This window comes from Oenanthe melanoleuca, chromosome 2 (assembly GCF_029582105.1).
Source record: "Oenanthe melanoleuca isolate GR-GAL-2019-014 chromosome 2, OMel1.0, whole genome shotgun sequence".
In the NCBI taxonomy this organism is placed as follows: domain Eukaryota; kingdom Metazoa; phylum Chordata; class Aves; order Passeriformes; family Muscicapidae; genus Oenanthe; species Oenanthe melanoleuca.
Genome location: NC_079335.1, coordinates 122,005,181 through 122,024,306, shown reverse-complemented (window position 1 = coordinate 122,024,306; position 19,126 = coordinate 122,005,181). Strand labels below are relative to the sequence as shown.

General features: G+C 38.4%; 1 protein-coding gene across 1 annotated transcript in view; it reads right to left on the bottom strand.

Annotated features, from left to right (window-relative positions):
• THSD7A (thrombospondin type 1 domain containing 7A) overlaps nt 1–15,659 on the bottom strand; it is a 254,711-nt gene extending 239,052 nt beyond the window's left edge. The window contains exon 1 of the mRNA XM_056484539.1: nt 15,573–15,659. The gene's annotated coding sequence lies outside the window, so the exon portion shown is untranslated. The remainder of the gene's footprint in view (nt 1–15,572) is intronic.
• Nucleotides 15,660–19,126: the final 3,467 nt, after the last annotated feature.

Here is a 19,126-nt window from a genome sequence, read left to right as displayed (position 1 = left end):
CCACACCACGGGCCCCTGCTGTGCATCTTTGGTACACAACACTCAGAGGGCTCTCGTGAGTCTCAAGTGCTGTGGGCAGCAGCAGGTGCAAGAGCTGCCAGAGGTGTTCCTGCACTGCTCAGGTGACAGGTTTAACAGAAGGGCAGCTCTGTCTCTGCTTGGCCCCTTGAAACTGCAGCAAGCATCCCCAGCTCTGTCCTGAAGCAACAGGGGAGTGGCACTGGGGCAGATCAGGGCTTTCCACACAGGGACCATGAGCCATGTGCTGCCTCAGAAACTTCTTGTAGTGCCACAGGCAACAGGACAACAAAAATGCTAAAATCCAGGCATCAGCATTTACAGCAACCAAGAAAGGGAAACATTCTTCACAGCGGAGGACTGAAGAGGGACCAGTGGTGCAACACCAGGCATGGACAAATTTGGCAAACCTGTCACAAAATACTTAACTTGGAGTGAGCTAACCACATGAGGTAACAAAATTTTATAACAGGATTACAGTGCAGCGGGTTTTAATCCTATTTTGTACTAAAGCCAGAGGAAAACATGTAACAAGAACAATTGACTAATGGAAAGTAGTTCAGGTCTCATCCAAAGTTTAACAAGTGCACAGCACTTTCTGGTGGATGTCAATCTTATGTAGAAAGGACCACAAGGATGGGTCACCTTGTACCTTCAAGTAATGTATTCCTTTTTGTGAGGCCAAAAGAAGCAGAAGCACACAGAAAATAAAGTATATTTCAGCAGATATGCTATAGACTGCAGTGAAACAACCACCTCCTGCAGAAAAAATCCCCATCCATAGAGGAAAACAATTTCCAGCTTAAAAGAAAAAGAGGAATAAAAATGCTAGATCCTTTCTCTTCTTACTGACCCAACTCAGTATAATTTAACAAATCTTGAATTTTAATCACAGATTTGGTTTTAATTCTCTCTCACAGATAAACACTCACAGAGTCTTCCTCTGTCCTAATTATTTTGATTATTTCTAACATCAACAAACAAAAAATATTCTCACATAAATCAGATTCTTGGACAAGAGAAACTAAAGTTCATATGAATTTGTGTACTTTTCCTAGCATTTTTGCCTTTGGATGAGGATATATAGAGAAAATAGCATCATGGGAGAAGACAGGGAACATTTCCTCTTATCCTGGCTCTTTCTGAGGCCAGGAGTAAAAAATTGCACTACCTCAGGCCTCTGAGGTTTTGACTTTGCCTACAAGAGTAATTTTCCATCCTGTGCTTACCAGACAAAAGCTAATTAATAAACAGCAAACCACGAGGCACAACTCCTCATAGCTGATGGGCAAGATTAAATCAAGAAAAGATAATTCCTACATGAATTCCTACTGTTATCAAGAATCTCTGGACTAAGCCTCCCCACCACTTTTTAAACTGGAACTCAGATAAAAGCACTCCCATCCATTAAATGGGACAGTTTCAAGACACATGTAAATATTTGGTTCTTCTTCTAACAAGAAGCACATATCTTAGCATGAAAACAAAATACAATTACAAGCCTAAGCAATGCTTTCCAGCTCATTTTTTAAAAATTAAATGCAGATGCACCCTGATTCAACATTAATTATAATCAATATCACACAGGAGGTCACAGCACATAAATAGTGTTTAAGAAGCACTTCTCTGAAGAAAAGAAAAAACAAACAAAGGAAAAAAACCACAAAAGCCAAAATAAATAAAATTAAAAACAAAACAGCAAGAGAAACTCATCCAAACTCTGCTTATTGCAACATCTTTGTGCTGGAAGCACTGCAGTGCAAGGCTGACTGGGTGACATTGGCTCAATCTCACACACATCTTTCCAGGACTAATTAGATTTAAAAAGTGACATCCAGATTTCAAACACATTTTTAAAAACTCTCCAAGCTGATTTAAGCAAGGAGGTCATTGTTCTCCTTCAACTTTATTTATTTTGCTAACACAGCCTGTCAGCTGGAAAAAAAAAACACAGTATAATCTTTTCTGGTTTGTTTGGAGAGCCTGATATTCCTTAATACTGTTGTTCAGACACAGCTGAACTCTTTACTGAGTTTACTCAACAAACAGAGGCTCTTTGTTGCACTCAGCTGCAAGAAAAACAACAAACAAGGATGTCCTTACCCACCACAGGCTAAGAGCCATATTTTAAATGAGCTTATATGTCTCTAGTGTGGAAGCACATCCAAAGAAATAACCATGGGGAACACTGACAGAGCCTCTCAGTATCTGGCAGGCTCCAGGTATGGCATAAAGCAGCATTGCTATTGCATACAGACAACAAATCAGCTCTCAAATACTTCAAATCTTCACCCTTGGTAGCAGGGCACACTTCTGACCTGGGTCTGAGCTCGCCCTTCAGCCCAGCCCATGGACAGCACAAGCTGCCAGCCAGTCCCTGCTGCTCTGCAGAGAAACCTTCCCCCAGGAGAGGATTCACAGATCCCTCAGAGCACCCCCAGGGCCTCAGCAAACCCTCTGCTTGTGAGCACTGCTGCCATGGCAGTGTGATGAATGCACACATGCAGATATTGCTTGTCCTTATTCAGTTCCTGTAGGTAAAAACACCTCTGGTGTTTCTGTGACTAAACCTTCCCAAGATACAACAGCAATTGCAGAGAGAGAGCAACAAGAGCCAGGTGGAATGAAATCTCACTGATAGTGGTATCTTCCAGTTGTGGAACTTCTCTCCCAGACAGCTATTTCCAAAAACTTGCAAAATTGCAGTGAATAGTTTGTAAATCGTCATTGCTCCATCCCACTGCAGCAAAAGTTAAAACCACAGAGCCAGGGCTTTACAAAGTTTAAGCTTCATAAAAATAATTTAGTTTTATATTGGAATCTGCCCACCCCCCCCCAAAAAAATGTTTCCAGGTGAATCCATATTGCAGATGTGGGATTATTAAAAATTAGTTTTGAAGCCAGCTGCTATATTTGAGCATCTCTGTGTAAGTCTTAGATTTGGGCCACACCATGAGCTCTCATGCCACACTGATATAATTTTAACACAAGAAAAAATTGCTACAAAGTTCTCTGACAATTTTACAAAACTAGTAGAGTAAGGATTAAGCAGTACATATGAAAATTACCAGTAAAGCTAAGATTAAACATGACTGTGCTTTTATATAGATGATAAAACCAAATATGGGAGTATATGAATTCATGTATGTGCATATACACACATTTCTGTGCAAAATGGTCTTTTATTCCCTATAAACACACCATCTATGAATATCTATTGCATGTGTGTTTAACAGGAGCACAAATAATGCAATAGAAGATAGAAATTATAAAGGAATAGAGGATATAATGCATCTATAAAGAAAATGTATTTATTCATTGTAATATATGTAAATAAAAATATATAATATGGATATACGATCTCTAAAATATATTTAATTTATCTGCAGATAGAGATATTTACACTTCCACATGCAAGTGAAGAAAAATTAGCTATTCAAAAATTGATAATGAAGGAAAAGTACACCTGCTAATAATTCAAAATGATCAAAGATGCAGAAGGCTTTCACACAAGCATGGAAAGTTGAATTACAGGTGAAATCCATTGCCTATAAACATAAAGTGATGCATTGCAAAAATACACACACACAAGCCAAATCACATATAAAAAGAGATGGGCTCTATATCAGTTTATAAGAATGGCATTTTAGAGTCATCCAGAACAGCTATCTGAAAATGTCTCCTCGATATCCAGCAGCAGAGAAAAATCCATTAGTTTTGGCAATGGGTCAGAGTGGAAGGAGATTTAATTGGAAATTATTTTGATAGCGAACCAAGAATCCTCAAAATGTGACTTTCTGAAAGTAACTCAAATTCTGGTTATTGTTTGTTTTACAACACTGCAGAGAAGAACTAGAAGAGACATTAGGGCATAACAACATGGGTGCCCAAAGATTATACTGGGACTTTCATATTTTAAAAAAAGTATCTTTTATCATGAAAGAGAAATACACACAGAGTGGCTACAGCAGAGATCTATAAAATCAAAGCTATGAAAGACAAATTAAGGTTCACAAACTAGAGGCCATTTAATAAAAATACTGACAATTTTCAAATGCAAGTAACAATTTTTTTGCAGAAACTTTACAGCTTTGTACAATTCATTGTCACAACATACTTGCAAGGTCAAATGCTAAAAATGAGGTAGTGAAGCATAAATCATTAAATACTATGAATGTGTCTCATATATTGAAGAATGTCAACTTATTCCCTTCTTGTAGTCTTGTCACACATTCCTTTCCATTGGAGAACTGTTCTTCAGAAATATTTCACAGGTAACTAATAACAGTTAGCTTACAAATGGTTATTTAAATTATTTACTAACAGAGGTATGGTTATTTAAATTATTTACTAACAGATGTCCTTTTGAATTATTTATTTCTCTTGGAAGTCTATAAAGCTTTCTAATGAGACTAGTTAAATAAATGTTTTAGCTGTGACCTGAGGCAGAATTTTTTCCAAGCAGCATCCCTTAGCTGATAAAGCCTGAAACCAGAATCTAGGTTCTTTTTGGTACTGCAACTCTTTTGGAGTACATGAAGGAATTTTCTACTCATTGGCATGCATTTCCATTTCTGATTAAAAAAGAAAGTCTCCTTTGTTCATGAGGAAGAAACAAACAAAAACGATGGAAGTTAATTTTTAAAATGCCTCACAAATTGATTTTACCCAAAGCCACTCTTCCCACACCACATGCATTGAATGGCAATTGCCTGCCATGCTTAAGATGTGGTTCAGTCCATATAAAGACATTACATTAGGAAACAGCTTGTAGGCCTAACCACAGTATTACATAGAAAAAAAAAAAAAAGTTTAAAAAAAAATTAAAAATAAGAAAATCACAGAAGGTAAGCAACAAAAAATTCTAATTAGTTTAGTTGAATATCTTGATTTTACTTTTACATTATTGCAGTATGTAATGTTAGTCTTCATTGTCTGTACTTTTTATTTGGCAATTAGGAACAAAAAAAACTAGGAAAGGGTTTTTGTTTCATCAGTAGCACTTTTATGACAAGTTATGCTTTAAGCACACACAAACCCTGCAGCATTCAGATGAGAGGCACGTAATAGCAGTGCTGCCCATGAGTAAAACCTCTACTCTGATACAAAGAATTGACACTAAAAAGCTGATTGTAGAAAAAAAATGTGTAAAATACTTTCCCTTTTCCTTAATTAAGTTTGCTTCAAATGAATCTGAAAGTTCACTAAGCAGCTAGGTCACCAAATCTGCTGCCATCACCACAGAGTTAAGATGCTCTCTTCATGTCTTGACAAGCTTCTTTTGGAAAAATGAAGAAAAATGTGATAGTTCCAAGTGTTCCTAAAAACTTGAATGGAGCAGGCAAAACAATACCTGAAAAATCACTACATTTTTCTACCTCAGAACCACAGAACTTTATTTGTTACAATCTGTTGCTTGGTTTGCCTAGAAAGCAGTGTGATTTAACATACTGCAAGTGGTGTGAAGAGGACATAAAAGTGGCCCAAGAGGACCCCATCTAGATAAAGTTTCACAATGTCTTTGGTATCAGCTGATCAGATCATGCCATCATTTTCTGTGTGCTGGATGATTTCTACATCCACCTTCCTCAGTTTTCAAGTGGTCCTTGCACATACCCATGAAACTTGTAAAGCCTCACTAAGTCAGCATGTAAAATACTGAATTACAACAGAATACTAAAGGTAGGCAGTGCCAAAAACCCCAAGTGTAAATCTCCTAATTTAATACTACAAGTGTTTCCTATATAAGAAAATCAGGCCAGTTTTTATGCAGAAATCATAGCAAATAAGAGCTGCTGGGGCTCAGCAGAGATTTTTGAAAGGCCTGGAAATATGAAGACAGGACAATCAAGATCAGCAAAACTGCAGTAACTAGGGGTAAATACCTCTTTTTCTCAAACTTTTTTATATTCTGGTGGTTGACTTTACACTTGGGAAAAGTAGAGTTATGACAGTAAAAAAGCAATACACCAAGTCATACTACTAGCAGGCATCCACAATGTTGTGCTTTTACTAATTTTAAATTAAGAATAGACTGAAATTTCCATAAATGTTTCAGACTCAAAAGTCAGACAATTTGTGTCTCCTGTGATGAACAGGTAATAGCACAATAGGCAAAGGACTGTGATCTGTTTTCTGAGGAACTGTAGCACATTAATATAACTGGAGAGAGAGTTCAAGCAAAGCACTGTTGGAGACTTGTGACACCAATCAAAGCAGTAGCACTTTGCAACACAGCATCAGTCCTGTAATATTCTTAGTATTTTTAGAAGAAAAATAGTGTTTTACTTCTAAAACACTAATTTCCACTGCTGAAAAAAGCAACAAATCATTCAAAATCAGAAGGAATCACTTTTCAGACATACAATACCTTTTTTATGGACACATGCCTGGCTAAATGCAACTCCTCTGCTCTTACACAGATAAAATTATAATGAACTTCACTCAAAACTCTCAGATGAAGAAATAAAGCAGCCTCTAACTCAGGCACACATTTAATACATGAATTCTTGGAACAAGATTAAGTCAGTGTCCAAACTTCAATATTTCCATGCAGAGAAAGAAGTTTACAAGATTTTTCCTTCAGCCCAGTTTCTAAAGTCCCAGTTAAAAAATATAGGTCAAGTTACCTACTGCCTCCAAACTTTCTCAAAGTCAGCTCAAATAGTGCAAGCCTGACCCATTTTGAGTGGGCTCTTCAAAATTAATTAAATAAATTAATCAGGTGGCTGCATCACTTTTCAATATACATTTTTTCCTGCATTAAAGGTCTCACATACTAAATATGTTAGCATTTGAATTCCATACTCTGAGAAGATTGATGTGAAGAACTCACAGGCATTTGGGGCTCACTAGTCAGCTCAAGATAGATTAGTGCTTTATGTGTTTTATTTCATAATTCCTAGAATAAAGTATTAAAATAAAGGTTGCACACAGCAGAAAAATTATTTTTTTAATTTTTATCCATTAGTTTCCTTGAAGAAAAACAGAAACAGCAAAAATCAGAATAAATAAATTTCCAATTATAATTGCTATACTAATTCCTTCTTTTGAGAATCTAAACAATGATAATTCTAACTCAATTCTAGTATCTTCTTTTATGAGTACTTGAAACAGGGGAACGGGGAACAGTTGTGGAAAAACACTTTCTACTTAGTAAAATGGACCCATACACTACTCCATGTGGGAATGTCCATTGCAAATTAATCATCTTGCAAATTTCATCTAAAATATTTCAGTAAGAAGAAAGACATTTCTACACTAAACATCCCCTTTTCTGAGATATTTTTTTAAATAGCTACATTCTGACTATTAAAAATTATTCTGAAAAACACTTATGAGGGGCTTCTGGTGATTTGTTGCCTTTTTTGGGGCTGAGCCTGCCTTAAATTGAAAGCAACTGCCATTGCAGCAAAAGATGGCATATATTAGTCCTCTCTAGAAATTTCTGCTAATACATTTCAAAGTATGTTTTCAGTTACAAATAAGGTAAATTTCTTAATATACACACCACAGATTTTCTCTGAGGATAACCATTATGAGAAATTCAAGAGAAGTCCACTGATAAGAGGAGCTGCTCAGGTAAAAGGACTTTTATAGCCTGAGAACTGCCATCTATAATCTTGGCACTTTGATCTCTCAGAATATGAACTAATGTATCTGGAATGTAGCTCATTATTAATAGTTAAATATCTTTAAATGGAGCAGCTTTGAAGATCACTTCCAATATCAGCAGCTTGCATTTATGTAGGACTTTCATTTTCAAGGACAATGGTACATGGTCCCTGAATCACACACATGCACATGCATATAGGGACCTCTATTTGCATTCAAACACATCACTAGGATTAGAAATATGCATTCTTTTTAAAATAAATATAAATGCATAGTCTATCACCTTACACAGTTTTTCAGACTTCAATATATAAGGCTAGGTGACAGCCCAAAGTATAATCACAGATATCAATGCAGTTGTACCCATTAATTGTGGAGAACATCATCCAGTGCTCCCTGCAGAAAATGTTATATCAGAAGATGATTTCTGTGAAGAAAATAAACAAAACAACCTTCATTTTTTAGCAGGTTCTGAAAATAAGCAGGAAAATTGTCTTTTACAGAGGAATCTTGGACAAAATGCTGTTTGCATTATTTCACCTAATACAGGATAGACATTTCAGTCAATTTGGATCTTCACAGATTTACTTCTGTTGAAAAGTCTCTGGTAAGATCCTTAAAAATTTCCACCAGGTAATTTTTAAATGAGAGATAGAAGACAGAGACTTTATATCAGGCAAAATAAACAAAAAAAGTCTATTAACGGCAAAAATAAAAAGTTCTGTTCAAAGATTTCTGATTTAGCAAGCAGCACTAGTTTCCTTCATTAAAACTGATTATGCTTGCCATGCAATATTCCAAAGGTGCATTGCATTGTAATTTACCTCTTCCACTTGTGCATCTCCAACTGCACAAATTAAATTTCACCAAAGCATCTAAGGAAAAGAGTCAAAGCAGAAAAGAATTTACTGATTTAAAAAAAGAAAAGCAAACAAAAAACCACTTCTCTACACAAACATAGGTTAACCTTTTCCTAAACACCAGCTTATGACTTCTGAAGCAAAAACGACTTTTCATACCAACGTTAAGACTGTTGGATATCATCTCTCAAACTAAGGAAAGCTGAAAGGACCTGAATTGATTACTTCTTTAAATAACTAATCTTTTAGCAGGTTTTTTTTTTTTTTTTGTTTTGCACCTATGTAGAAGATTATTTTTCCATAATTAGTGTAAAAGCCTTCCACAACTCAACATTTGCAGTATTGTATCCTATTTCCAAGTGTAATGACCCTCAAAATTCAAGATTGATTTTGGCTTTATTCTGATCAATACTAATCTCCAAGATATATTTGACTTTGCACTGACCTAAACAAAAAGGTCACTCTCTGTGTATTAGTCAATCTCCAAAACATTTATTAAATTAATTTCAGAGACTACAAAAGGTATATTGTTACAACTGCTTCTATCTGGAATTTCTATCCATCATCCTTAGTAAGATTTCATGCCACTGATAAACCACATAATCTCATTGTCACTGTAGTGGATTTCTCAAAATGTATTGATCTGTCCTCAATTATTTTAAGATAAATCTTTTTTGTATCTGTCTAATTGGAGGAACAACACCTTATTATATAGTTACTGGACTACTGGAATTCAGTCTTACACATATTAAACTCAAGGAGAGAATACATCTCCCTTCAGTGACAAAACTGAACACTTAATGACTTGGGGGGAATATAAAATGCTGCATTTATACTTTAGTTCCCTGTGGAAGCAAAGCAGGAGAATCCTTTTCAGTCAAAGTACTTTGACCAGAACATTTTTAAATGAAAATTCACAACATTCAGAAGCATATTTCTATAGCGCTCATTTTTAAAAAATATGGATTTCTGATTAGCTTTTTTATTATACTGGCTAAATTCAAAGTAGGACTATAAAAACTATAGATGTGTTAAGGTAGTGGGTAACATAATAAAATTGTTACTGACTGATCTGGGGTAAGCTTCTCCTCACTTTTATTCTCTTTCCTCAAACAAACAAAAAACCATCAAGCTTAGAAGACCACAAAGAAAAGAGGAAGATCAATAAATATAGGATATAATTAATAGTTTCTAAAATTAGAATTTTTAATTAATTCAATGGCCTTTTTGTTCTTCTTACCAAATGTAATTTTGCCTCCCAATGAGGCAAATTTCTATTGAAATTTACAGATTACAATAGAACTATCTGCATTTCTGATAGATAACACAATTTAGTTCTAGCATAGTAGAGACCCATACAGTAAATTAATTGAGGTGAGAACCATGTGTTTATTTTCTCCTTCAGGCAATTTATCCCAAATTAAATAATTTTACAACCTAGGCAAAATTTTAAGTTAAACTAATAATAATAAAGTCTCCATGAAATTTCTGTCCAGAAGTACTATTAAAAATCAAGTATTTGTAAGTTACCCATGTATACCTCAATATAATTCTACTTGACCTTATACACCTAGAATTTTCACCCAGCAGATGGATTTGCTTAAAAATTCCAATTTAAGCTTTCCACTGCCTCTGGAGTTGCAGACACTAAAAGACATAAGAGTAGGCAGAATAAAGTGAAGAGTAAGCAAAAGGGAGAAGTTACTTAAGTTAAAATAAAAACCAAAAGAGTGGACACAATCAAGACTAAGGACGCAAAAAGCCAAGGAGGAGGCAAATAATTTCATAAACATAATGAAAAAATCATCCAAGTTTTCCTAACCACGGTATAAATATGGGTTTCACAGATATTTTTAATCTGGCCAGGGCGAACATACCCCTATTTCAAACTCAACTGTTTAATGACTTTTGGATTTCCACTTTCATACTGCTGCCACTTGGGCCAGGGAAGAGAGAAAGACTTACCTTTCTCCAGTTGGAATCTACTTAAAATTACTCATATAAACTATCTTTCTACTAAGAAAAATTACATTAGAAGTAAACCCTTCTCCACCCAAACAAACAACTGTTCTCAGAGCATATAGGTTATCTAAGTATCCTCTGAGGGACAGAGCAGCATTTGACAAACTTTGACATCTTGACTTGAAGCAGCAAGAGCACAGCACATACTCTGCTATGGCTGCTAATGGATTCATCCAAAAGACATCTCTAAGGAACAGTGGAGCTAAATAGAAGCCCATGCTATTATCTGAAATGAGTGGTTCCACCAGAGATGCTGGCATGCCACACAAAAGCAAAATTACACACAACACAAAATGAGAGACAAGAAAGCCAACAGGATTTGCCAGACTAAAACTCTTCTAAAGTTGTCTTTTATTTTAAAATTCTGTCACATTTTTAGCTGAATTTCAATTCCACAGACTACTACATTCACTTTCCTCACTGCCCTTGGTATGTGCCAGTGACAGAGTAATGTCTGAAAATGTCTACATTGCCCATTTTTTCATGTTCCTTTACAAAACATCTCTCATTTGAAAACATTTTGAATGTTATGTGTTTTCAGAAGAAACTTCATTCAGAGAAAGAGCCAGACCAAAGCACAGGCTGGGGAGTGAGAGAGCAGAAGAGATTTATATCCCACTTCAGAGAGCCCAGAGAGCTGCTGAAGCAAAGGCAAAAGAATCAAGAATAGAAAGGCAGGCTGCACATAATGCAGCTTTAGCCTGCTAAGGAGCAACAAACAGATTAAAGCTGATGTGGAACAGTCACTTAAGAGGGGCTGAACATTGGCAAGCACCAAAAAAGAATGAAGAGTTTCTGAAACTTCTTTATAAGCCTGAAAGAGAGCTGGACTGGCATGCTGCATGGCACAACATTTAGAGCTCTGACAGAAGCTAAATGCAAATTCTTCCTGGACATATATAATCCCTTATTGAAAAAAGAGACAAACTCCATGTCAAAACCTCTGCAGTACTTCCTAACTACTCTCTGCTGCCACTGGGTGTTTCATAACCCAAGTGTTCCAACAGGAGAATGTTCTCCAAATTTCTGCAAGACAATTTTTTCGAGGGTAGTACTCAGTTGTTCTGAGTCCAATGTCCTTTACCAAAAGCCTCTGCTTCCCTTCTGTTGATGCTCTCCTGAGTTTGCAGATGGAGTCCTACACAGCTTTCATTTCACTTGGTCAAACAAATCAGGACCTCTTATCTCCTTAAGACCAGACCATCCTATCAGTCCTTTACACCTGACCCAGCTTCAGTTATTTCTTCTTGATGATGAACATTTCCTCTCATCATAAATTAGTGTGAGTTTAAACTACTATTTTCATCAGATCTTTCAGATCTCTCTATGGCTCTCTACACAGGCATCATAAGGTTAGATTTTGCTTTTCCCACTGCTACTTTACATTGACCATCCAGGTGAGTATTTCCTTTATTTCTCCCCCAAGTTTCAGTCACTGAACAAATCTTACATAGGTTATATATTCATATATGAATATGAGGACTGATGAATTAATTACAGCATCTTTCAAAGACCTCAACTTCAGCAACTTGGATATGAACATCTTTGCCAAATATACAATAGAGGAGATAAGGACAACAGTGGAAAGAGAGACTTGGTTTTCATACATAAATTTCAAGAAAGCTACTGTATATCCACATACCACCAGTCAACCATATGAAAGTTAAAGTGGATACTCATATATTACAAAAGTAATTTTCTACTTATAATATGCAAATTAATTCCAAGTGGTCTAATACACACCATTAAGAAAAACTGGCCTGCTGAAACCAAAATTTAAATGGAAATTCGACTCTATTGCAAAATTGCCCATGGTCTGTGAATCAAAATAAATGTGAGAACCATATATTTTTATTATTATATTTTTGGGTACCTTCCTTGTATGTGGTAATTTGAGTTGAGGGCACAGTTCCGACAGGCATTCTGTGCTTATGATAAATTAACAGCTCAAAGAAGAGATTAAATATATTTAGTTCATGAATAGTTTTGCTTCTGAAAAGAAGAGTAACTTTTACATCAGCACAATCCATCACAGCAGACTAAAGGAGTATTAGCATTCTAGCTCATCTTTTCCTGCATCTCCTCCACATGACATTTAATCCTGGTTTCAACCTCTGTCAGGTAAAAGTCTCAAGGATAGAAGAAAGTAAATGAAGAAGCAAGAACCTTTTTCTAATTATTAAAGTAAGAACTTCTAGGATATCTTTTATATTATCTACACATTTATTTGTCAGTCTAATGAAACAGAGCTGAGGAAGGTAGACAGCTATGGATAAAAATCAATTTAAAACAGATTTGCAGCTGTTAAAAACTAAAATTCTTTCTTTTCCTGATTACATTCTGATTACTTTTGGGATACTGATTGACTATTGATTAAGGGTGATAAACCAATGCCTTACATCTCTAAAATTTAAAGCAGTCAGGAAGACATAAGTGAGAAGGCATTTTACCCTGCACACATTGACCTAAGGAATTACAAAGAATGGAACGCATGGGATTTTACTACTTTAACTGAAAATTTTTAGTATCAAGTACAATCTAGTTAATAAAGTTATCCTTTTTCTCTACTATCTATTAATGTTTCAATAGGATCCAAATAAAAACGTTGGTGTTCTCTTGTGGATTTGGATGGAGGGCCTAACTGCAGTAATCCTAGATCCCTCCCCTCAGCTCTTATGGCCAGCTCTGACAGACACACTACATATGATTGATGTAATATATGGTACACTGGTGTGATATATAGGCTATAGAAGTAATATGTCAGAGTATTATCACTTTGTCAGCCTCCCACTACTCCCCCTTGTCATAAAATGCACAATGTGGGAAGATGAATGTGGAATCCAAGTGCCTAGCCACAGCTGGAATTTCTGGTATTTTGTTCTGCCCAGAAAAATGAATTATAAACATCAGAAATAATGTGGTAGCTGCTAGAGATGCTCTAAATTCCTCAGCTTACAAAGGCAAGCCCCTGGCAATATTAAGACTTAATTTGTTCCAAGGAGACAAAGTAACAATGAATTAGATCCCATACCATCCCACCAGAAACTTGCATTACTCCAGAGTAGTGCCATGAAACTAATGAAACAGCTGATAACAAAAAGAAAGATCTCTGCAGTTGTTCTGAACTTCAAGTCAGAACAGGTCTCACAAAATTAACTAGTCATATAAATCTGGATTTTTAAAGAAAGTCTTCAATTATTGTCTATTATTATTATTAGTAGTAGTAGTAGTATTATATAAGTGTTCTTAAGAGAAAGTCAGTCATTCCAAAATAAAGCCAATAGTACAGCTGAAACAGGAACAAGTCATGGACAACTTGTACCTAAGGAAATCACCTGTTCCCAAAGCACAGCATGATGTTCTCAAGCGACTTTCATCACATTTGTCCCTGACTGTCTCCCAGATGCTCTCAAAGAGATCTAGAAAAAATGGCTTTTTCAACAGAGTCTTTGAAAAGAGAACTAAAGTCAGGAAAGGACGGGATAGGTCTTGTGACTGATACATAAACAGCAAATTAGCTTAATATGTTGTCTTACACACATTCAAGCTAAAGGATGACCTGATCAGTTTTTAGAAAGTTAAAATTTTAATGAAGTACAAGTATGTTAAGCCAAATTTCTTCTGCGCTGCTTCTTTGAACTTAGTGCTGATTTATAAATTGTTAAATGGTGCCACATCAGAAGTTTCACTCAGAATTAACCCTCCCAATCTCAGAGTTAGACATGTAATAGTTCATACAACACAGAAAGCCACATCCATAACCCAGAACCACCTTTTTCCAGTTTCCATAATAACACAGACTTTAATAACTCACTTATGCTGAGTTATTAAAAGGAAACGCCTGTGACTTGAATTCAACTTTACGCCAACAGCCTTTACTACAAGAGTTATTTTCCTTTGTAATTATGCCTTGCTCTTTACATTCCTTTAGGTTAAGAGAGCTCCAGAAGGCGCCTAACCGTGTGCGATGCCCTCTGGTCTCTTTCCAGATGCTCCTTCGCTACTCTTGCAACATCGGCTCCGCTGGTCCCGTCACCGCAGGCGGCACGGAGCGCTCCGGGCACCGAGCGGTGCTCCGTGTGTTTCAAGGGCGCAACTACACCCTGCTCCTGCAACACGCACAAACTAACCTGACAAACGAGGGGTTTTTTTCCTTCAAATTGCAATTATTTGCTTTCACAAAGCACCCTGACAGCTTCAGTGCCGGGCCAAAGGCTCGCTCACGGGGGGCTGGGCAAACTCCATCCGACGGCGTTTTTACTTTTTATAGCCATGGCCTCACACCACAGCATGCCTTTCTGCTTTGCCTCCCCACCAAGAGCGCATCCACAGCCAAGCAGCCGCTCTCAGAGTGCTAAACTCTGCGCGACACCTACGAGAACACCCGGCAAACAGTTTTCCCAGCTCCTTCGCAGCTCCCGGGCGGGAACAGTCGCACCGCAGCCAGAGCAGCCGGGGAGGAGCAGCGGGCACGGGGCGGCTGCGGCTGAGCCGAGCGAAGGGAGAGGGAGAAGAGCAGGGCGTGGGTCAGAGCCCGGCTCCGCGCCCATCCCGCACGGATATTCCGCGCCCCATCCCGCACGGGACTCCGCAGCTTATCCCGCGCCTCCCTGGGCGGCTCCGAGCCACATCCCGCACTGAATTCTGAGCCTTATCCTGCACCTCCATGGGCGGCTCCGAGCCACATCCCGCACGGAATTCCGAGCCTTATCCTGCACCTCCCTGAGCGGCTCCGAGCCCCATCCCGCACGGGACTCCGCAGTTTATCCCGCGCCTCTCTGGGCGGCTCCGAGCCACATCCCGCACGGAATTCCGAGCCTTATCCTGCACCTCCATGGGCGGCTCCGCGCCCCATCCCGCACGGGACTCCACGCCTCATCCCGCACCTCCCTGAGCGGCTCCGAGCCACATCCCGCACCTCCCTGGGCGGCTCCGCTCCCCCGCCCTTGGAGCCCGGGCAGGGCAGGGCAGACGCTGCCCAGGGCAGACGCTTCCCGGAGCGCACACTCCGCACCGCCGGCTGCCCGCAGCGCCCGCCCGCCCTCCTGCCGCACTCACCGCTCCGCTGCCCGCGCCGGGACGCGGCGGCGGCACCTCCGTCCGTCCGTCCCTCCCTCCTTCCTTCCCCGTCCGTCCCCCCCTGCCCGCCTCCCTCCGCGGCGGGCGGAGGCTCCGCGCCCCCGGTGCCCCGCGCCGCCTTCCGCGGGCCTCCTCCCGCCCCCGGCATCCCGGATCCCGCCCCTCCATCCGCAATGCAGCTGCGGCCGACCTCTCCTCCTGTCCCGCCTGTCCTGCTCCGCCCGGCCCGTGCGGGCACCTGCCCGCTGCCCCCGGTGCGGGATTGCGGGATGATTGCGGGATTGCGGGATGCGCAGCCCGGCCCGGCCCCGCTCCCACGGGCAGCGAGCTCCCGGTGTCCCGTCACGGGTGTGGGACAGGGAGGAGAGACGGGAGAGGGCGAAATAAGGGAGCAAGACAAGAGCAGCGTGCGAAAAACACACACGCACAGAAACCCAAAAAAAGGAATAATAAAGCAAAGAAGAATAAAGGAGGGCGGGATGGGGTGCGAGGAAAGGATGTTACAGGGTGTTATTTCCAAACAGACTTTTGCGGGCTGTTTCTACCCTCCACAAACCTATTACTGCGGCGGACCCCAGGGACCAGCCGAGATTAATTGCTCTGTGTTATGAAGAAAATGATAGATGACATTAATCAGGGAAGTTGTAAGTCATCCACGTTTGTAGATGGAATTTGGAGATTAGCTGGGACAGATGGCAGGCAAACAGTGCGCTCTCCAGGTCTGGCGTAAATCATCAATGTCTCGAATTATTCAACAGCCAATGACAGAACCTCATTCTCCTGAAGAGAAGTGCATCTTAGAAAGACGAATATTCACTTTGTATCATGGAAAGCTTTTCCAATCACTGTTACGTTTCTCTTTCTAAATAATGGAAATACTTGGTTTTCCTTCCTGGATATCAGAAACTTCAAGCCTGGAAAAGAAACTTGATTTTTCACACTTCTCATCCTTCAGGACGTGGATGAGAAACAAAGCCAGGCAAACGAGTACCAAACCACTGCTTCAATGCTCTTTCTGAAAGAAGCAGAAAATGTTGCAAGTTAATAGGCTTGTCCTGTTATTTCCAGTGGATTTATCTTTATTTGCAGTAACTACTGCAGCAAAATATTTTTTATTTAGGTTTTATTTTTCTTCATGCACTTAGAGCAAAGGAGTGAATCAAAGCAACTTTTATTCATAACTCCTAAAGGAACATCAGACATTCTGTGGAATCTAGATAGTCTGAGTGGAGAGGAGAATTTTTTCTATTTGTCTCCCCTAATTTTTTTTTCACAAATGAGTTATGATATGATCAACTTCAGTAAATCTTTCATGGTAAAATATTGATTGATATGTCAAATGCTTGTCTAAATATAAGCTTAGCCCCAATACCCATGACTGAGTAATTGTAAGCTTGATTGCATGTCCTGCAATAATGTGATCAATCTACAGCAGCATTCAGAATTCTACAGAAACCTGCTCTATAAATCCAATAATAGCATCTGTTCTATCACATTAGCAGGATCACTGTACAAAACAGTCTACAATAGTTGTTTAAAAAATATTCTAATGTTAACTCCTTACATGTAAACTAAATGTTCACCAGGCTTACCAGTTTAATATCCATTATTAAAAGCTTCTTTTAGAAAAATTAATGTGATTTTTATTAGATGTAGGAAGACCAATGTACAAAATATCAAATGTGCCTTCTTTTTGAAAATCAGCATTTGGATTTTTTGAGCACTCTACCCTGGATCACCTTTTAAATGCTTCAGTATGTGATGCAGAAACATGCTTGCACACAAGTATTGCCTTTCCTAACTTTGCTGCAAACTCTAGGGGAAAATCAGGTTTAAGTTGTTTAAATCACAAGGGCAAAGCTAACAGTTCAAGTGGAGAACCACATCATTGCTATAACTTAGAAATATCACTATCTACAACCAGCAATATAATTAAACAATATAATTTAGGTTGGTGAGAGATGATCTAGTTCAACTCCCTCCTCAAGGCAGTACAACTTCAAAGCTAGATCAGATTCCTTAGCACCTTGTCCAGCCTAGTTTCAAAAATCACCAAGAATGGAAATTCCAAACTTCTGGGGAAATTGTTCAATTTTGGCTATTTCTTACTGTAGAGAATGCTTTTGTTTTTTTTTAATAAGGATTTCTCTTGCTGCAGCTGGGGTCTGTTTCCTCTCATCCTTCCTCAGGGCACCAGAGAAGAGTGAGGTTCTGTGTCCCCTGTAAGCACTCCCTCAGTAGTTGAAGATGGCAATTACATCCTCCACCTTAACCTTAGCCTTCTTTTCTTCAAACCTCTCAAAAATTTTATTAACCTTTCAGGAATTCATTACTCTTTGCTTATTTATTTTTAATAAATCACACTAAATTTAATATTATAAGGCAAAACTCTTATTTTTGGATCCTTTTTTTCCCTTATCTCTCAGAGTATTAAAAATGGATGGTCAAAATGACTCATCCCTCTTCTAAATGGGTTACTCATGACAATTCCTACAAAAATCAGCATGGTCAAAGTAAAGCTTCATCTTAAGTCCCTATTTCTATTTGAAAGGGCAAAGATAAAGGTCAAAATAATTTCTATACCATTTAGCCGTACAAGTTGGTCATATAGTAACTTTTAGGATATCAGCACTACCTACAGAGCAGACTGAGCTTTACAAGTCTTACCTAAAGAAATGTTTAATATCAAATATTAGGTTTTTGCTCTGACCATAATGACTTTTGCCTGAGATGAAGTTTCTTAGCTATATTTGAAAACTAATAATATTTTTATGCATGTGGCCTGTGCACAGCCAAAGGGGCTTGTTCTGAGATAGGCCATGAATTGAAGCTGTCTGGGGCAGTAACACAGAGAGAGGCTGAGAAAGGGAACAATGAGCAAAAAAAGTAGCCTAGGTTGAAACTCTTTTCCCTTTCATGCACAAAAGCTCTGGTTAGTCCCCCATCTCAGCAAAAGAGAAAACTAGGATTTCTATTAATTGTATTCATCTTAAACTCTTTGACATGTTTACCAGTATGCTCCTTAACACTATTTGTATTTTAACTTATTCTCTATTTTTTCACTGCATAAATTACATTCTCTATATATGCACATATACCTTATAAAAATACATATAAGGTAAATAATCTTATGTATCTCATGGATACAGACATTCTTGTTTGAAAGAATCCTCATTTCACACTAGAAACAAGCATGCAGCTATACCTGAAATGCAATATTCTATTAGGATAACAAATATATCAGCCCTGCAAGGTGTGCTCATAAATTGTTTTGTGTGGTTTTTTTTTCAAACCCCTTAGAGCAAACCAAGGATGAGAACTGAAGAGAAATTGGCTGAAGTGTTCTGTGAGACTTTAAACAACTACCTTCTTAAATCTCTTAAGAACTTCTGAAACCTTTCAAAAGTTTTATAATCATGCAAAAAGTAAATGATGAAAAAAATCATCCCTGAGAGACAACAGAAAATACATGTTCATAGTCAAGGAACAAACCATCCAGCAAATTGCAGTGCAGTAAAGAAGCTTTTGCCTCT